Consider the following 7,273-nt stretch of genomic DNA (forward strand, 5'->3'; position numbering starts at 1 on the left):
TTAAAATGCATGAGATCATAAGCTTGATTATGTTGCATGATTAAGGATTTTAGTTCACTTAAAATCTAACCAACATAGTAAGAGCCTTAAGTTCCAAACTTAAAAATTGAGTTAAAAGGTGCCATGCCAAAATATACACTTGCTTGGATATCCTTTACATCAATCTAGTAATAGTTTTCGCTCAGCGAGGTGTTACTTATTGGTCCTAAAGGGGCAAGGTACACAAATAATTGTGAGTACATGTTAGTTTTGGTGAAACTCAACGATATAAGTAAGGAGTCCTTTTATGTCGTGGCAAATTCGATAGGTTTACCTAATAAGTTCTTAGACGTACCTATCAACCAAGAATAGTTTCTAGACTATTAGCAAAAGGCTTTTGCTTACCTAAGATGTTCTAGGATTAAGTCGACAAACTGTGCTTAGTTCTTCAATGATTTTAGGATCTTGGAATCATTTTATTCACACCTGCCGGAACACATAACTTGAATAAAATGCTTAATAAACATTGAATTATGCATGTATGCTAGAATTTAAGTTTATTAAGAGAAACTGTGAATGGTTATTTATTTGTTTATTCTTTTCAATTGTAGTTTTTAATATGGCAAACAACAATCAAAACATCATCATGGGTTCTGAGCTTATGGTCAAGCTGAACCTGACAAATTTTCTTGAATGGGAAGCTAAGCTAGTTGAAATAGTCAAACTCAATGGACTTGAGTATGTACTATCACATCCCATGCCAAGCTACTATGCCAGAGACATGACCCCTGAGAGATTTTACGCCTGGGATGCGGATCTCAAAAAGGTTATGAGTCTCATGCTGAACAATATCCCTGATGATTGGGCTAGAAGGTTTGTAGCCTATGAACCTTTTACGCTCATCAAGAATCTGAGGGATATCTGTCGTGGAAGTACGGAGGACAGGGACCTGAACGTCCATGAGTTGATTGAATCAATGTCTGGTCTAAAGGTTAGTTCTCCCAACAGGTGTTATAGGATGGAGGTCCAAGAAACACATGTTCAGCTCCTTCGCACTAAACAGAGGGTAGGCGTCCCACTGAGGTTCCATGTGGATCTTATGTGTTCATATTTTGATCGCCTAAGTCTACTAGGAACACCAATAAGCGAAAGGATGGCAGTCTCTGTCTTGCTCAATTCACTACACAGTGGGTTTGGTCGCTTCAAGCAACAATACCTAAGTGAACCAAGAGAAGAAACAGTTGCAGAATTTATTCACCTTGTCAGAAAGGCTGAAATAGTACTGGACTGTGAAGCCAAAGATTTACTCAAGGCTAGAAAGAGACCATTCAAGAAAGGTGGAAAGTCCAAGGGCAATGCTAAATCAAAGCAGGACAAGTCCACATCAAGCTGTCTTTATTGTGATGGAATAGGCCATTACAAAAGAGAATGTCCAAAGCTAAAGGAAGATCAGAAGAACGGAACAGTCGTTCCATCTTCAGGTATTTTCGTTATAGACTGTATACTTGCTAATTCAACTTCTTGGGTATTAGATACAGGTTGTGGCTCACACTTATGTTCCAATCCACAGGGACTAAGAAGAAGTAGAAAGTTAAGCAAGGGTGAAGTCGACCTACGAGTGGGAAATGGAGCACGGATTGCTGCATTAGCCGTAGGAACTTACTATTTGTCGTTGCCCTCCGGGCTAGTTTTGGAACTGGAAGAATGTTTCCATGTTCCAAGTCTTACTAAAAACATCATTTCAGTTTCTTGCTTAGATGCTAAGGGATTTTCCTTTATAATAAAAGACAATAGTTGTTCGTTTATTTTAAAGAGATGTTTTATGGATCTGCTAGATTAGTCAATGGACTTTATTTATTAGATCACGACAAACAAGTATATAACATAAATACCAAAAAGGCCAAAAAGGATGATTCAGATCTCACCTATCTGTGGCATTGTCGATTAGGCCATATAAACTTGAAACGCTTAGAAAGACTTCAAAGAGAAGGAATTCTAGAACCATTTGACTTAGAGGATTATGGTAAATGCGAATCATGTTTACTTGGCAAAATGACAAAGCAACCTTTCTCTAAAGTTGGAGAAAGAGCAAATGAACTATTGGGTTTAATCCATACAGATGTATGTGGACCAATGAGTACAAATGCTAGAGGTGGTTTCAGCTACTTTATCACTTTCACTGATGACTTCAGTAGGTATGGTTATGTCTACCTAATGAAGCATAAGTCTGAATCCTTTGACAAATTCAAGGAATTTCAGAGTGAAGTAGAGAATCAATTAGGCAAGAAGATTAAGGCACTGCGGTCTGATAGAGGCGGTGAATATCTGAGCTATGAATTTGATGACCATCTGAAAGAATGTGGAATTCTATCAGAATTGACTCCTCCTGGAACACCACAATGGAACGGTGTGTCAGAACGGAGGAACAGAACCTTGCTAGACATGGTCAGGTCAATGATGGGTCAGGCCGAACTTCCATTAGAATTTTGGGGACATGCACTAAATACAGCTGCACTCACTATAAATAGAGCTCCGTCTAAAGCTGTCGAAAAGACTCCATACGAATTATGGTTTGGAAAGCCTCCAAATGTGTCTTTTCTTAAGATTTGGGGATGTGAAGTATACGTCAAACGATTAATTTCAGACAAACTTCATCCAAAATCTGACAAATGTATCCTTGTGGGCTATCCAAAGGAAACAAAGGGGTATTACTTCTACAATACATCTGAGAACAAAGTGTTTGTTGCTCGAGATGGTGTCTTTTTGGAGAAGGATCACATTTCCAAAATGACAAGTGGGAGAAAAGTAGACCTCGAAGAAATTCGAGTCGAACAACAAACTCTAGAGAATGCTCAAGATGACATTCAGGATGAAACTCAGAGATCTTTAGAAGAATCTGGTGAGAATCATGGTCAATCTAGAAATGTTACCCCGCGTAGATCGCAAAGATATAGATCTCAACCGGAAAGGTACTTAGGTATTTTGACGAACGAGAGCTATGACGTTCTATTACTTGAAAGTGATGAACCTGCGACTTACAAGCAAGCTATGACGAGCCCTAGCTCCAAGCAGTGGCAAGAAGCCATGCAATCTGAATTAGACTCCATGTCTGAAAACCAAGTATGGGATTTGGTCGATTTGCCAGATGGCTACCAAGCCATTGGAAGCAAATGGGTTTTTAAACTGAAAAAGGACAAGGATGGGAAACTTGAAGTTTTCAAAGCTAGATTGGTTGCAAAAGGTTACAGGCAAGTCCACGGTGTGGATTACGATGAAACTTTTTCGCCAGTTGCAATGCTAAAGTCTATTCGAATAATGTTAGCAATCGCTGCATATTATGATTACGAAATATGGCAGATGGATGTCAAAACTGCTTTCTTAAACGGCGTTTTAACAGAAACTGTGTTTATGACACAGCCTGAAGGTTTTGAGGATCCAAAGAATGCTAAAAAGGTATGCAAGCTAAAGAAGTCAATCTACGGATTGAAGCAGGCATCCAGGAGCTGGAATATACGTTTTGATGAAGCAGTCAGTGACTTTGGTTTCATCAAGAACGCAGACGAATCTTGTGTATACAAGAAGGTCAGTGGGAGCAAAATTGCTTTCCTAGTATTATATGTCGACGACATATTGCTTATCGGAAATGACATTCCTATGTTGAACTCTGTTAAGATTTGGCTTGGGAAATGTTTTTCGATGAAGGATCTAGGAGAAGCACAGTACATATTGGGCATCAAGATTTACAGAGATAGATCTAAAAAGATGATTGGACTTAGTCAAAGCACTTATATCAATAAGGTGCTTGATAGGTTCAAGATGGCGGACTCCAAGCGAGGCTACCTACCCATGTCTCATGGAATGACTCTAAGCAAGACTCAGTGCCCAAAAACACTTGATGAGCGTAGACGAATGAATGGGATTCCATATGCATCATTGATTGGTTCAATAATGTATGCTATGATATGTACACGCCCGGATGTTGCGTACGCACTCAGTGCTACGAGCAGATACCAGTCAGACCCAGGAGAGGCGCATTGGACTGCTGCCAAGAACATTCTGAAGTACCTGAAAAGGCACAAAGATGACTTTCTGGTCTATGGTGGAGATGATGAATTAATTGTTAAAGGCTATACGGACGCAAGTTTCCAAACCGACAAAGATGATTTCAGATCACAGTCTGGGTTTGTCTTCTGCCTCAACGGAGGAGCAGTAAGCTGGAAAAGTGCTAAGCAAAGCACCATTGCGGATTCTACAACTGAAGCGGAGTACATTGCTGCACATGAAGCAGCAAAGGAAGCTATATGGCTAAGGAAGTTCATAGGAGAACTTGGTGTAGTCCCCTCCATTAAAGGACCAATAGCCCTGTATTGTGATAATAACGGAGCTATTGCACAGGCAAAAGAGCCTAGACACCACCAGAGAGTCAAGCATGTACTTCGTAGATTTCACCTTCTACGAGAGTTCGTTGAAAGAAAAGAAGTCGAGATAAGCAAAATTGGAACTGATGACAACATATCAGATCCATTAACTAAACCTCTGCCGCAAGCGAAGCACAACTCGCACACTGCAGCTATGGGAATCAAGCATATTGGAGAATGGCTTTGATGTCTCTGTTTAATGTTTTAAAGTTTTAGAGTTTAAATCTTTGTAAAACATTATTGGTTAATCATTCACAATAAATGAAAGAAATTCATTTTTCCATTTAATTTGTGGTTTATTAAATGATGAGTCCCTTCAATTTGACGATATATTCAAGATAGACTGTCAGGACCAGTCCTGTGACTAAGAAATGTCTATCAAGTGAACTTGAATGTCAAAGGTTGAAAATGGTCCCTAATCGGAGTTTTCTATAAAATTGGACGCATAGAAAACGTTAGACGATTAGAATGCAAGATGACTAGTAGTTCTGTTTCTTGAACTATGTGGACATGGCAATGTCATAATCATTTGCATAGATACTTACTTTGGGAAGACTAGTATCGGACAAGACCTATGAAACTTTACTGTAAGAGATGAAAGTCTGTCATAAGTAAATTTCATTAAATTATTAGACACTAAATCCTCAATACCTGAGTGATTTGAGATTACTTGTTTGAGAACTGGTTGCTTTGACGTTGACCAACCGTCGCACCGTAAAAGGAGGCTATAAAGGCAACGCTCAGGTAATCACCTATCAAACGAAGTCTAATCTCAAGATCGCAAGATTGGGATTGTCCTCCCATAAATCGGGATGAGATGCTTAAAAGTTGTACAAGGCCACTCGGAGAGCTAGAAACTGTGAAATGCATGGCCGTGCTCGGATGAATCATAGGCTATGATTATCTGTTTATTTGATCAGTTGAACTCTGAAACCGAGGAACACCTCTGGACATAATAAGGATGACAACTCTTACCTTATGTTCAAGAGCAAGCATCGAGCGACAAAGGAATTAGGAAATGCACACTTGTCCCTAAGGACAAGTGGGAGACTGAAGGAAATAATGCCCTTGGTCCAAGTATGCATTCTATGTTAAGTCTAATAAATGCGGTTCAGTATTAATTAACAAGTTAATAATTCAGTGAGATCAAGTGAGCTGAATGCCTAGCTAGAGGCCGCTTCAGTTCAAGTGGAATTAATGATATTAATCCACAGCTTACTCTTGACTGAACCCGTAGGGTCACACAAATAGTACGTAAACGGATCAAGTATTTAATGGCATTAAATACTCCATCTATGAATATTCGGAACCGACGGATCTTGGTTTCAGTGGGAGCTAAGATCGTCACAGGCAAGAAATGAATACTCCGGAAACGATGATATTGCCGGAAACGGAAATATGGATCGTATCGGAAATATGAATATTATCCAAGTCGTAGATGTTGCCGGAAACGGAAACATGGTACGTATCGGAAAATATTATTGGAAATGGAAATATTACCAGAATCGGAAATATTACCGGAAACGGAAATATTGTCAGAATCGGAAATATTGCCGGAATCGGAAAATAATTCCGGAAACGGAAATATTAAATATTTGTTCGAAACGGAAATTAATTCCGGAATCGGAAATATTAAATATTGTTCGTATCGGAAATAGATTCCGGAAATGGAAATTTAATCGGAAGCATATCGTACGAATTAGCATCGGACGAGGCTTGCCGGACGAAGGCCCAGCACGAAGCCGGGGCCATCGCCCAGCAAGCATGCGCGCCACAAGCCCAGCCAAGGCAGCGCCCAGGCCTACCGCAAGGCAGGCCCAGCGCACGCCAAAGGCCACGGCTGCGTGGGCCGTGCTACGCGGGCTGCTGCTCGCACGCGCATGGGCAGCCCTTGTGGCTGCCGTGTGTGTGTGAGTTTGTGCTCATGCGTGATTCCTGAATCTACAAGAGTCAGTGTATGATTAAATTTCTATTCCTAATTGGATGAATTAATAGAATTCATGTAGGATTCTAATTCCAATTAATTCGCATCCTACTAGGATTACGATTCCTTTTCCATAACTCTATAAATAAAGGCCTAGGGGTCATAATTTATACACAAGTTTCAAAGTATTCAAAAGTGAGTTTTTGAGAGAAAATCAAACACACATCTTGCTCAAAAGTGCCGAAATTTTCTAGTACCTTAAGGGCGATTCTAGTTGGTCAATCTTAAGGCGGATCCGGACGTGCTGTGGACTATCTACGGAGGGACGACACTTGGAGTCCTAAAAGACTTGTTCTTGTTCGGTTCGGGCGCAGCTAGGGAGGGCACGCAACAAAGAGTATGCATCTAAATTATGCTATATGATTATGTGTAAATAATATGTTGTCCTGGGTTAATGGTTGTTTCCGCATGATCTATGTAGTGTCATATGTATCATAACCTAACAAAGGTTAGCTAACACAACCTCGACTAGAATTAGACTGCACCCACATGCCGCTTGATATCGCCCGCATCCGGGAACAGTCCGCATCGAGTTTCGGAAAACATTACCACACCAAAGCCAAAAGGGACAAGAGGACCACACCAAAGCCAAAAGCTCCCATCAACTATAGTACCCGTTCCTGGTTTGCTCGAAGGAACGACGACGAGATTTAGTATGCGCCTGTGTGCTGCTTAGTCCGTTGCCCGCACACTAGAACACACCGCATCCGGTCATCGATTCCCAAGCTCCCCTACAATACCTACGAGGTTTGTTCGAAGGACGACGTCAACTAGATTTTAGTCCGCGCTCGTAGGCTGCTTTGTCCGCTGCCCGCAAAAACAGACCGCATCCGGTCGACAAGTCCCAAACTCCCCTCCGCTAAATTCCCTCAATGCATACCCGGATTTTGTT

The sequence above is a fragment of the Spinacia oleracea genome, unplaced genomic scaffold (assembly GCF_020520425.1).
Source record: "Spinacia oleracea cultivar Varoflay unplaced genomic scaffold, BTI_SOV_V1 SOVchr0_151, whole genome shotgun sequence".
NCBI classification, from domain to species: domain Eukaryota; kingdom Viridiplantae; phylum Streptophyta; class Magnoliopsida; order Caryophyllales; family Amaranthaceae; genus Spinacia; species Spinacia oleracea.